Source organism: Triticum dicoccoides, chromosome 3B, assembly GCF_002162155.2.
Source record: "Triticum dicoccoides isolate Atlit2015 ecotype Zavitan chromosome 3B, WEW_v2.0, whole genome shotgun sequence".
Classification (NCBI taxonomy): domain Eukaryota; kingdom Viridiplantae; phylum Streptophyta; class Magnoliopsida; order Poales; family Poaceae; genus Triticum; species Triticum dicoccoides.
Genome location: NC_041385.1, coordinates 607,934,593 through 607,948,209, shown reverse-complemented (window position 1 = coordinate 607,948,209; position 13,617 = coordinate 607,934,593). Strand labels below are relative to the sequence as shown.

General features: G+C 43.4%; 1 long non-coding RNA gene and 1 pseudogene across 4 annotated transcripts; one reads left to right on the top strand and one right to left on the bottom strand.

Moving 5' to 3' along the window:
- Positions 1-1,376: 1,376 nt before the first annotated feature.
- On the bottom strand, positions 1,377-3,527 carry LOC119279712 (annotated as a pseudogene).
- Positions 3,528-4,370: 843 nt separating this feature from the next.
- On the top strand, positions 4,371-12,497 carry LOC119277406. 4 transcript variants are annotated; one of them, XR_005137086.1, is made up of 6 exons: positions 4,371-4,669; positions 4,772-4,843; positions 4,947-5,023; positions 5,720-5,962; positions 6,046-10,023; positions 12,163-12,497. It is a non-coding gene; the product is annotated as an uncharacterized LOC119277406 (long non-coding RNA). The 4 variants fall into 4 exon arrangements; XR_005137088.1 differs by having other exon boundaries at positions 4,772-5,023; positions 6,046-6,261; positions 9,598-10,023; XR_005137087.1 differs by lacking the exon at positions 4,772-4,843.
- Positions 12,498-13,617: the final 1,120 nt, after the last annotated feature.

Genomic DNA, 13,617 nt, shown 5'->3' with positions numbered 1-13,617 from the left:
AGTATGATAGTAATGCTAACAGTGGCAAGAGTAAAGATAGCAGTATTGTAGTGATTGTAACAGTAGCAACGGAAAAGTAAATAAGCGAAGCACAATATGTGAAAAGTTCATAGGCATTGGATCAGTGGTGGATAATTATATCGGATGCGATTCCTCATGTAATAGTTATAACATAGGGTGACATAGAACTAGCTCCAGTTCATCAATGTAATGTAGACATGTATTCCGAATATAGTCATACATGCTTATGGAAAAGAACTTGCATGACATCTTTTGTCCTACCCTCCTGTGGCAGCGGGGTCCTAGTGGAAACTAAGGGATATTAAGGCCTCCTTTTAATAGAGTACCGGACCAAAGCATTAACACATAGTGAATACATTAACTCCTCAAACTACGGTCATCACCGAGAAGTATCCTGATTATTGTCACTTCGGGGTTGTCGGATCATAACACATAATAGGTGACTATAGACTTACAAGATAGGATCAAGAACTCACATATATTCATGAAAACATAATAGGTTCAGATCTGAAATCATGGCACTCGGGCCCTAGTGACAAGCATTAAGCATAGCAAAGTCATAGCAACATCAATCTCAGAACATAGTGGATACTAGGGATCAAACCCTAACAAAACTAACTTAATTACATGGTAAATCTCATCCAACCCATCACCGTCCAGCAAGCCTACGATGGAATTACTCACGCACGACGGTGAGCATCATGAAATTGGTGATGGAGGATGGTTGATGATGACGACGACGACGAATCCCCCTCTCCGGAGCCCCGAACGGACTCCAGATCAGCCCCCCGAGAGGTTTTAGGGCTTGGCGGCGGCTCCATATTGTAAAACGCGATGAAACTTCCTCTCTGATTTTTTTCTCCGCGAAACGGAATATATGGAGTTGGAGTTGAGGTCGGTGGAGCATCAGGGGGCCCACGAGACAGGGGGGCGCGCCCCCTGGGCGCGCCCCCACCCTCGTGGACAGGGTGTGGGCCCCCTGGCCTTCATCTTTTGTCAGTATTTTTTATATTTTTCAAAATTTATCTCCGTGGATTTTCAGGTCATTCTGAGAACTTTTATTTTCTACACAATAAACAACACCATGGCAGTTCTGCTGAAAACAGCGTCAGTGCGGGTTAGTTTCATTCAAGTCATGCAAGTTAGAGTCCAAAACAAGGGCAAAAGTTTTTGGAAAAGTAGATACGTTGGAGACGTATCAAGGGCCAGGTAATTCCTTTGTAGAAGGTCCAAGGGCGTGGGTGGAGCATTGCATTTCCACAAGCAATTGCATGAGGGGCAATGCCAATTGATCAGGAGTAGAATGCAAGCCTTGAGAAAGTTTGATGTTTGTTCTATTGGTTGTCCAGCACAAGGATAACCATCCATGAATCGGTCCGCACCTCGGATTCTGTAAAACAAATGGGAGCCTGATCTTCAGGGAGTTAAGCAGTTCGATCTGAGAGTACTGGTCAACCTAACAACGAGTCCATTAGGCCCTGCTCTTGATCCAACCCTCCACTTTTCTCATAGCTGGAGTGGAAGCATAGTCACCACGCCTGTTCCAGTGAGCACTGAAGATCTGGAGCGAATTCTTCCTTCTCCTAACAATGAGCACCAAATTCTTCACAAATAGTATTTGCAGGAGCATGCTCCACCTTCGAAACGATGGAAGCGGCTCGCGTCCCTGGCGAGAATTGCCCGGTTGGCAATTGCAAAGACCGCCTTTAGGAAAGAGAGGCAATCTCCACATACCCTTAGGTTCTTGATCACCACAATCTCAATGTCATCAGTGTTCAACATACCAAAGGCCACAGCGAGCTTCTCGCTGTGAAAGCCGATCAACGGCGCAGCCATTTTCTTGGAGTGCCCCTCGTCCACTTTGCCTCGCTCCATATCTGTAGTGCCATCTGTTTTCTCCTTCATCATTTGTTCAAGCTTAATCACAAGCTCGTAAATCCTTTTTGCCTATGGATGTGAGTGGTCGTCAGCCATGAATAAATGAACTCTTCCCTTGCGTTCGACATAGCTGCACCCAGGCTCCTTCTTGAGTCCGCGCCCCTCATCATCACCCGCACCCTCACGACACCATCTGGTTGTCCTGTGTCTGTGTATAAGTTCACCATGAGCACGTAGTAGCCCACATTGCTCGGTTCGAGCTCGATGACATGCTCGAAAGCCTCCTCCCCTATCTCCACATTCTTATGTATCTTGCACGCCCCAAGAAGGGCACCCCACACTGCACCGTCGGCAGGCATGGGCATTGAGGAGATGAGTTCTCGCGCCTCCTTGAGACGGCCGGCCCGTCCAAGGAGGTCCACCATGCAGGTGTAGTGCTCCAGTGTAGGCCGCAACTGGTATGTACTCTCCATTGCTGAGAAGTACTTGCGCCCCTCATCATACATTCCAGCATGGCTGCACGCCGACAAGAGGCCGACCATCGCGACATTATCTGGCCGGATGCCTTCTGACACCATCGCCTGGAAGAGATTTACAGCAACATCGCCATGCCCGTGCATGCCGTACCCAGTGATCAGTGCCGTCCAAGACACAATGCTCTTCCTGGGCATTTCGTTGAACAGCCGCTGTGCCTGGGTCAAGCTGCCGCAGCGTGCATGGAAGTTGATGAGAGAGTTGCAGAGCTGCATGTTGGCACGGAAGCCTGGGAGTCTCTCTTGCATGTAGCGTTCGACACCCAGGCCTACACCGCGCGCTCCAAGGTGGGCACATGAGGAGAGCACGCCCACGAGGGCCACGACGTCTGGCTCCACGCCGCCGCCATCGTGGCTACACATGCGGCTGTAGAGATCAAGGGCGTCCACGGCGAGGCCATTCTGTGCGTGGGCTGAGAGCACGACGTTCCATGAGACGATGTCACGGGAGGTCAATGGCATCTCATCAAACACCTGCCGGGCAAGGCCAGCGCCGCGGTGTGCGTACACTGATATGAGGCAGTTGGCCACGTTTGTCTCGGCCGCCAGCCCTGCTTTCCCCGCGAGGGCATGGAGCAGCGTCATGAGCGTGACCGCGTCGAAGGGGGCGCCGGGCGCCCGCATGCGGCGGAAGAGGGCGAAGTAGGCGGCCGGGAGCACGTGCAGCGCGCATCCGGAGATGAGGGAGTTGAAGGCGGTGCGGAGCGTGGTGGGAGGCGTGGACGCGAGGGGCATTTCGTCGAGGAGTTGGTCGGCGCGCGGGAGGAGGCCGAGGCGGGAGTAGGAGGAGAGCAACGAGGAGAGGAGGTAGGCGTCGGAGGAAGGGAGCAGGCCGCGCTTGCAACCGAGTGCCTGTATCTGGGCGACGCCGGAGACCAGGGATAGCGCCGTGCAGGAGATGACCGCGGCTGGTAGCGCAAGGGCGTGCGGCGGCGGCGAGGGGTCGCCGTCGCGGAGCAGGGCCAGGACCTCCCGGTGCCGGCCGAGGCGTGCCAAGGTGCGCACCCTGGCGCTCCACGGCTCCGTGCAACTAGCGTCGCCTGCTAAGGCGGCGGCGGTGGAGGTCGCCGCGGAGGTGGAAGGCTCCGTGGTCATCTTTAGCCAGCACTAGCCGGATGCTGGGAATATTCTTCGAAAATGAGGCTGAGCGCGTCCGCGAAAATCTCGCGGACCTGCGTATCCCGGCGCGCGCGTGACGCGAAGCAAGCCACGAAACGTTTTTCTCTACACCCCCGCTTTCGTCCAGCTCTGTTCTCTCCTGCGGCGGCGGCGGCCGTAGAAATCGAAGCACGGCGACGGAGATCAGTGCGCGGCGATATGGATCTCCTCTTCCCTATCTTCTTACTTGGCGTGCCTTCTCTCCTTCCTTTGTCATTTCTTCCATTGGAGCTGCTGAGCTGCAACCTAGCAACGGTCATGGCGGCGGCAGACAGGTGAGTGTCATGCGACAGAGCCCTGCAGATGGAGGTCGGGCGTGCTGCACGCGCTGCGTATTGGGCGTGTCTGCCAGCTGCGCGTTGGATGTGCTTGCCTGACGTGCCTGCTGCGCGTGTTTTACGCCAGGCCTGGTTGCCGGGCTGCCGGCCGGGCGTGTGGGCTGCGCTTGCCGTTCTCGCGTGTGCGTGGTGTATATGTGTGCATGGTGTACTGATGTGTTTCACTTGATAATCTCCCCAAAATACTGGTTCTTTGATTAATTTTGTCCTACATCAGCCGAAAGGGGAAAAGGAACAGGAAATCAGTGGCTATCCTAACCATGCTTTATCCTTTACAACCAAACAAAATATAAGCTAACTTCATCCATCAACCAAACATAAAAAATGACTATCCCTAACCAGCTGGATAGGGATACCCTAGCCACCCTAGCATCTTCTTTGAACCAAACACATCCTTAGCAAACCGGCGCACACACTCCTGGCGCTTGGGTTGTTTCTTCGGTCGGCCCACCATTCTTTTTCTGGAACCGACCGCAGCGCGTGTCCTCCTCGGCTCCTCCCCTTCTCTTCCTTCTTCTTTCTTCGCCGCAGACCCGATTCTTTTCTTTGACCGACCGCGGTGCGTCCCATGGCCATGGCGTCGGCTGCCTCCAGTACCCGCAGCGCGTCCAGGAAGCGCCTGCAGAGCCAGTCTCCACCTCCCGCATGAGAGGGCCCGAGCGAGCCCCCGCCCCGCTTCGCGGAAAATCCCGACCTCGTCCTCTCCCTCGAGGGCAAGGAGCTCTCCCTTTAGCTTCAAAGGTCATTCTCTTGCTGCGCCCCCTTCCCTCTTCGATTTGATCGGATTCATTCTGTTCCCTCTGATTCTGATTTGGATTTGGATTTGGGGATTCGCTCTAAAAGATTAGCCGGCGGGTGTTCGATGTTGTTCGCGGCGACCCTGAGGAGTGAGGAGATGGGGATGCACCTGGCCATGTCCGGCGCCGGCAGCTCCTCTCCTTCTGTTCCTTCCTTCTTCGCCACAGTCCTGATTCGCTTCTGTTCCTCTTTCTCTCTTTCGTTCGATTGGTCGGAGCAGGTTCATTTCGCGGATCCGCTCACTGTACAGACGAAGCTTCTGAAGAATCGTTATGGCCGCCAAATACCAACAATGTGGTAATTTTGTTAACTCATTCATCTTACACACTCTGCATGCCAAAAAAAGTCAGTGACTAGAACTGATTTACAGTGCTTTTTACCACAAGAAGTGATTTTCGCTGCTGTCAAGTTAGTTTTTGATCACTTGGCCAGTGTGTATAGTTTTTTAGTGTGCAGGAGATGCACTGTTCTGTTCCTACCTAGAGTTAATAGTCTTTTTCAAGACTGTCAAAACACTTTTGTTGTCTATGTTTCTTTGATGGGAAACAATTACCTCCTCCTGGATCTGTTTTGGCAAATATTTATTTATTTATTTATTTTTATTTTTGAAAAGGAGATTGACCCCCGGCCTCTGTATACTGTTTTTGGCAAATACTCCCTCCGTCCGGAAATACTTGTCCCAGGAATGGATGTATCTAGATGTATTTTAGTTCTAGATACATCCATTTGTATCCATTTCTTCGACAAGTATTTCCGGACGGAGGGAGTATACAGTATTGCTCGTAGTGGCAAATATACAATCAACTACCTAGAGTTAATAGTCATTTTGCCTGGTAGTTACTGCTTTTTTGGAAGGAATTTGTTCCAGTGAGTGAATGAATGAATCATATGATTGCATTTTTTGGTACAACTTGTCTCTTTTTAGTTTTGTGGTGCTGTAGAATGATTTTTCTTAAGAATTGATTCTCAACAACTGTTGTTTACTTCCTGCAGATACAGTTTTTCACTGCAGATACACACTAGGGAAAGAAGAGTGTCTTTGTTCGACAAACCAGAGTGCTTTGTGATAGGAAAGTATCAAACTGCTCCATGTGTTCGAGAAAGCAGAATGCTCTGTGACAGTCAGCTATAGCGCTGTTTGTCTTGGCTGGTATTTGCTGATAATAATCATCAAGTTGTTGTCCTTTCCTCTCAAGGTTCTTGAACAGAAACAAGAAAGGAATGCCCTGTGACTCTGTATGTTTCCCCAACTTTGCATAATCCTCCTTTGGTTGATGTTTAGTATATCAATTATTATGCTATATGTGCGCCCTTCGCAGGTACCTGCTGGAAACACAAGATAAATCATCATCGTCAGACCCTAAAAAGATGAGTAGTGGATTTCTCCCATTTGTTATTTGAACATGTTCCTTGCCTGAACAGTGACATGTTATGATAGTGATATTTTTACTTCTCTGTGTTGCTGGCGCAGGTCCGTCGCCCGTCGAACAGCAGATTATAATTTATGGTGTTGACTCACTAAATTATGTGACGAGGTGGCAAGATGTTTCAGTGCTTCAGTACTGTGCTTTTAGTTTCCAAACTGATATTTCCCGAGTTTTTTTGCTGATCCATACTCGTTTTTTCCTGATGCAAACACTTGCTCTGACGATTCTGTGACGTGTAAACCCGTTTTTCCTGATGCGAACACTTGCCTTAAACTCAGTCCTATGTGTCCTCTACTATCTATAACCAAGAGTCAAATATCTATACCACTATATAGTGTGCCAATAGCTTCAAATATTGGTCGTTGGATATGCCCATCCAACGGTCAAGAGAAGGCAAATCCGAGCATTATCATCCGTTGGATATAGTTTTCAACTCATAGAATTCTGCCACGTGGTCTTCTAATTGAACTCCCAACTCAACCATCTCATGTGTTCTAGAAGCATCTATTCACATACTTATCTGATACTCTAATAAAAAGAGACTAGAACAATTTGGATTCTATAGAGGTAAGAACCAAGTTGGATCTTGTCCGACATGATTCTAGGAAAGATAATACATATTCAAATGTATTTTCCCATGCTTTTTATATATATTTAAATGGCGTGCAAAGCACGTACAATTTACTAGTATGGAGTAGTTCAAGCATGCAGGCCTGCGTAGGTTTTCTTTTTATCCTTGAGCGAGTAATACAATCTTTTTACTTATTAAGTTTTTTAAATACATTACACACATGGTAAACAATTTTTAATTGTGGGCATGTAGCCATAGCGCCCCCTACCAAGTGTCGGGACCCGAACTTCACCATAGCCTTTTTCTCATAATTAGTTTACTCAATACAAATTTTGTTCACCCAATACAAATTTTCTTCACCTATTTTTCAAAATTAGTTCACCAAATACATATTTTGTTCACCCCTTTTCACAATCAGTTTACAAATACAAATCTAGTTCACCAAATTCAAATTTATTTCACCAATTTTTTCACAGTTAGTACACAACAAATTCAAATTTAGTTCACACGCTTCAAATCTAGTCATTTTAAGTTTAGTTCCCTCATTACAAACTTAGTTCACCCAATATATTTTTTTACCCATTTTTAGTATTAGTTCACCGAAGACAAATTTTGTTCACCCTTTTCTCAAAAAAATTGCTCACCCTTTTTCAAAATTAGTTCGCTAAATACAAATATAGTTCACCCATTAGAAAAATTAGGTCACCGATTTCAATTTTTGTTCACCTATTTTCATAATTAGTTCACCCAATACAACGTTTGTTTACCCCTTTTTCCAAAATTAGTTCACAAATACATATATAGTAAAACAAATCCAAATTTAGTTCACCCATTTTTAAAATAAAGTCTTTCATTTCAAATATAGTTTTTTAAACTTTATTCCAAATTTAGTTCACCAATTTTCAACTTTCGTTGACCCATTTTAAAATTTAGTTCACCCAATTCAAAATTAGTTCAACCAATAGAAGTTTTGTTCAGCTATTTTCAAAATCAGTTCAACAAATACAAAATTTAATCACCCTTTCTTCAAAACAAATTGCACCATTTAAAAATTACTTAACTACATACAAATATAGTTCGCCCATTTTAAAAAATATGTCACCCACTCAAATTTAATTCACCCATTTTCTAATTAGTTCACCCAATTCAAAATTAATTCACCTATTTTCAAATGTAGTCTACCCAATGCAAATTTTGTTCACCCATTTTCCAAAATTAGTTCACCTAATACTAATTTGGTTCAGCCTATCTAAAATTATATCACAAATACACATATAGTTCAGAAAATTCAAATTTAGCTCACTCATTTTTGAAATTACGCTTTCATTTAAAATTTAGTTCACTGATTTTTAAATTTAGTTCACCAAATTTAAAATTAGTTCACTAATTTTCAAATTTAGTTCACCCAATACAAATTTTGTTCATGCATTTTCAAAATTAGTTCACCAATTCAATTTTGTGCAGCCTTTTTTTTCAAAATAAAATGTTCACTAATTTCAAAATTAGTTCACTAAATACAAATATAGTTCACCCAATTCAAATATAGTTCACCCATTTTCCAAATTAGATCACTCGTTTCAAAGTTAGTTCACCAATTTTCAGTTTAGTTCACCAATTTTCAAATTTAGTTCACCCAATATAATGTTTTTCACCCATTGAAAAATTAGTTTGACTAATACTATTTTTGTTCAGATTTTCAAAATTAGTTCACAAATACAAATATAGTTCACCCATTTTCAAAACAAGTTCCGTAATACTACTTTTATTCGCCTTTTCTCAAAATTAGTTGATAAATACAAGTTTAGTTCACTCATTTTCCAAATTTAGTTCACAACAAATTCAAATTTATTTCACACGATTTCAAAATTAGTCATTGTAAATTCAGTTCACTTGTTTCAAATATAGTTCACCCAATACAAATTTTGTTCATCCATTTTCAAATATAGTTCACGAAATGCAAATTCAATTCACCCTTTTTCAAGAAATTTGTTCACACAGTTTTAGAACTATTTCATTGAATACAAATATATTTCACACAATTCAAATATAGTTCACACATTTTGAAAATAAGGTCTCCCATTTGAAATTTGGTTCGCCCATTTTCAAACTTAGTTCACCAAACTCAAAATTACTTCACTATTTTTGAAATTAGTCATGAAACTTAAAGAAAAAATCACCATTTTAAAAATTAGTCATTGAGACACCTTAATAATCAAAATTAGTTCAACCAATGCAAATTTGTTTACCCTTTTTATTCAAATTTAGTTCACAAATAGATATTATTCGCAAAAATAGTTAAGAAATAGATATATAGTTCACCTTTATTTAAGTTCATAAACTTTTCAAATTCTAAAAGTTATTTTTTCCCGAAAAGTCTAATGAAAAAAAATCCCAAACAAAAGTCAAATCGCACGTACCGTTGCATGTACTTATTAACTATTTTAAATTCTAGTTGTTTTTTCATCTATTTTCCAGCTTTAGTAGAGACTTGTTCAACTATGAAATATGTTATCGTCTTCCTTTTTCTATTTAAAAAAAAATATAACTGGAGCAATCTGTCATCAGAAAATAAGCAGTAACTTTCCCACTACTAGGCAACATATCGAGCGAACCCACACAGGCTTATACAAGAAACAACATACCGAAGGAAAAAACTTTAACGTAACCACAAACTCGAAACAAAAGGCTCGGTACGAAGGAGTGGGCTTTCCCGAACGAAACAGCCGGCCCACTTGGGACTCGTAGTGGGCGCCAGATCATCCAATCGGCGCTGAAGGCGCCGATTAGGAGGTCCCAGCGGTTCGTTAGGTCTAGCCGCCGTCGCCTCCCTATCCGATCCCCTTCCTCTATGCTTACTTTGTTTCTGGTTTCAGATCAACCAGCTCATTGAAGCAGCGCGAGAGTTGCCGACGTTCATCGCTGATGCCCGCTACACGCCTGACGTTACATCTCCAACAGCTGATGGAGCAGCTTGACCAAGAAGCCCAGTCCAGAGCTCACTGAGGAGGAGCTTGTCAAGGAGAGGCATGCCAACGCTCTTTTGCAGGAGCAGCTTCGAAAGAAGAACGAAGATGAAGCCGCGTACAAGCAGCAGATAGCAACTCTCACGCAGAGGAATCAAGCTGAAGCAAAGAAAAGCAAGAGTGACGTGGCCAAGCTCCAAGACGAGATAAGGAAGCTCACTGGTGTTCTTAAGGCTAGGCATGAGGAAGACAAGCTGTTCTTGGAGCGCATGCAAGGCGCCTTGAAGGCTTGGGATGATCGCATAGCTGCTCGCGAAGCTTCAACCGCTTCTGGTGGTACGTAGTTCCCTTGTGAATCACTTATATTTCCCTGGTTAGCTGTGCGTAATTGTTATCTATACTACTATATAGTGTACCAGTTTTGAAAGTTTGATTTCATGCATCGAAATGCATTCCTGGCTGTTCATTGGGCTCCATCCGACGGCTTATAATGCAGGGAATCACCACTACAGTAGCATCAGTGTTACCTGCGTCACTCTAGAAGCATCTAGGAGTATGTATTAGCATCGAGTAGCGACCCCACTGCATGTCAGTTCTTTGGAGCGAACAGAGTCACACCATGCCATAGTCGAATCGCCTGTAGCAGTGCAAATTGTTTTACTAAAGACGCCCGCAGAGCTACGTGGGACGTGTGGTTGGAGACACAAGTGGGATCTGTACCACTAAGTCTGACAGGAGGTGAAAAAGTCTGACAGGAGGTGAAAAATAAGAATATTTTCTTTAAAAGGTAAACAAATCAAACCAGTGCATAGCGCACATATGAACCTGTCTCACGTGCAATTCTCGGTGGAAAGATGTAGTGAATGCTACAGTAAAACATAGCCATAGATAGAGGAGGCACTACCTAAACCTAGGTACGTACATACATATGGACCTGTTTTTAAAAATGCATTTTGAACGTGTGTTAAAATGCGAAAAGAATACCAAATAAAATTTCACGCATACTTCTTCGCAACATATATGCGCGATACAAAGTTTTACGGAAAAATGTCTTTTTATTTTGCCTCCGCATAAAAAACAAATTCCAGTGCTTCTAAGTAGCATTTTACGACATGTTGTTTTGTCTTTTTTGCACATGCAATTTTTTTTTTGCTTTTCCGTGAAAGTTTCTGTGCACAGATAGAACATGGAGATGTACACGGGCAGCTTTTTTTTAAAAAAAAAGAGGATTTAGAAATGTGTTTCCAAGGCGAGTTCATATGTACCCTGGTTCATCTATATATTTTCCGCAATAGGTACCCTAATTTTTGTGCAAATTACATATTCATGTGATCGTTACTGTCGTAAGAACGTGACAAGCTTTCTTATGCTAATTCCGAGTATTTGCTTTATGCTTCCATACATGCACAATGGTCATTTGTCTTGAATCATTTCTCCAGGCATTTTCATGACTTATTTTCACCGAAATCAGTTTGCAACGTAAAGACGCGCAATGTGCGTGCACACATACTAGTAGGATGTAGTTTAGCTGAGTAAAAATGTACAGAGAGATGTACAGCCATAGTCCGAATTCTGGGTGAGTAAAGAAATATGTCCAGTCCTACAATCACATACTGTGTTATCACCATGGCACTTGTTATTTGTGACCTCTAGTACAGAGAGTTTTATGTGCTGTATTTTTTTGAATGATCACAAATTATCCCAGTTAAGACAAGTTATATAATTCAGAATAACAACAAGTTTGCCTTTTTTTTTTGAATGATCACAAATTATCGCAGTTAAGACAAGTTATATATTTCAGAATAACAACAAGTTATATAATTCAGAATAACTGCGCTCAAACTCCATTGGGGCTGATCCTGCTTCTCTACCACGGGATTCGGTTGGTGTGCAGAAGAATTGGCCTTGAGGAGCTTTTAGCAACTGCAGACAAGTTAACATCTGCCCTTTTGAAACTTGTAAGTTGTAACACTCGTGGATCTGCGGCATTGTTCGTTGGCCACTTGACTCGAGCGAGCGGCCAAGCTGAGAGTAGATACTGCATCTTGGTAGGAAACTTTTTCCTGTATCAACCATGAAGTGATAAAAGAAGCAAACAGTCACAAGTAATTGTAGCTTAATATATTCTAGACCATATGTTCTGTTTACTTAACAAAAGATTCTCTGCTCAAGAGGGGGTGGAAAGGGCCCAAAGAATGTGTATTGTGTGGTAAAGATGAATCTGTAGACCATTTGTTTTTTTTTCATGCTCTGCTGCCTCTATTCTGTGCCCAGTTCGGGTGTGAACTGTTTTGGCAGGTGGATTAAAACTTTTGCTAAAAATGATCAGAAACTTACTATGATTGGGGTGGTTGCTTTGATGTGAATGTTTGGAAATGTCACAATGCTGTTATATTTGATGGCAAAAAATGTAATGATCATATGAATCTTGTTCAGTCTATGACATACTGGATTACTTCTTGGTCTATTTTACAGACAAAGGACCAAGCAAGAAGAATGCTGGAGCTGGGGTCAAGACTTCTGGAACAGGTGGCAAGTGAGGTTTACAGGGCATCACAAGGATGGAGGATCAATGTTGCGAGGATTCAAGCCTGAGGCTGCTTTAGTGGTGTGGATTTGTCTCCACAGGTGTTGATCTCCTTGTAATAGGTCTAGTCTGCTTGTTGATGCCTGTTTTGCTTAGTTGACACTCCTGTTGTGCGCCTCCCTCCTGGTGGCTTTTGTTTAGAGGGCTTAACTCCTGCGTTGGATGTTGGATCTTATTACTTTGGGCTTTGTTAGTTAGTTGTTTGCTGCGTTTTTCGTTTGTGTCTATAGTTCTCATGACTTGCAGCTTGTTGCTTGGTTTCCCTTAATGGAATTCGAGGGGGAAACCCTTCTTTGATAAAAAAAAAACTTACTAGCACCTAAGAATTTATCAGACCTGAATGTACAAAGGTTGCACCCTAAACCCTAAACTCCTACTGGCCAAGAAGGTGATGTTATATATTAATTAAAATTATGATGCCCAACTTTATTTTTCTAGCAACTTGAACACTTTGCCATACATACATATTGAGCTCTGCAAGGTTGGTAGTCAAGGAACAAAAGTATGGCAACCTAATAAGGAGTAATAAAGTTCAATTGCCCTTTATTTTTCTATCAACTTGAACACTTTGCCATGCTTGATTTTTCTCTAAGAAAATGCATGTCACTTTGGTACTCATGTATGCATAGATCATATGAAGCTCATGTGACTTGTGTATGCACAAATCAGAAGCTCATGTAACTTGTGTATGCACAAATCAGAAGCTCTTGTGAATTGTCTATGCACAGATCATATGAACAGAACAATACACATAACACACTAACTGAACTTTTGCATAGGCACAATCATATATCAAACTAAGAGCATCTCCAACAGTCGCGCTTCGCGCCGCGAGCTAAAAACTAGTATGCCGCGCGCGCTTCGGTTGGTTTAGCGCGGCCGCCAGCGCTGGCTCCAACAGCCGCACTATAATGCAGCGCGCGCGCCGCTCCAGCAGCGCGCAAAAATACAGCGCGCGCGGCACGCACAAACCACATATACATTTTAAATAGAAGCAAAAATGATCAAACAAACAAAATAAATCAACAATAAATAGTTCAATTTCGTTATCATTACAACCCAAACAAATAGTTATTCGTTCAGTACAACAAATACTGCAATAAACACAACAAATAGTTCATGAACAATACAATGTCGAATGCAGAAATCATGCTCTTTGTCGTCCATGCCATGCCCACCACTCTTCAATCAGATCCTTCTGAAGTTCGTTGTGCGTTGCGGGACGCCGAATGGCATGATAGGAGGCAACAAAACGGGCTACCCTTTCAGCCCTCCGTCGCACTTGCACGGGATGTCCCAAGAGCTCATACTGTGAGTAGTCTAAATCTTGGCCACGCTCATTC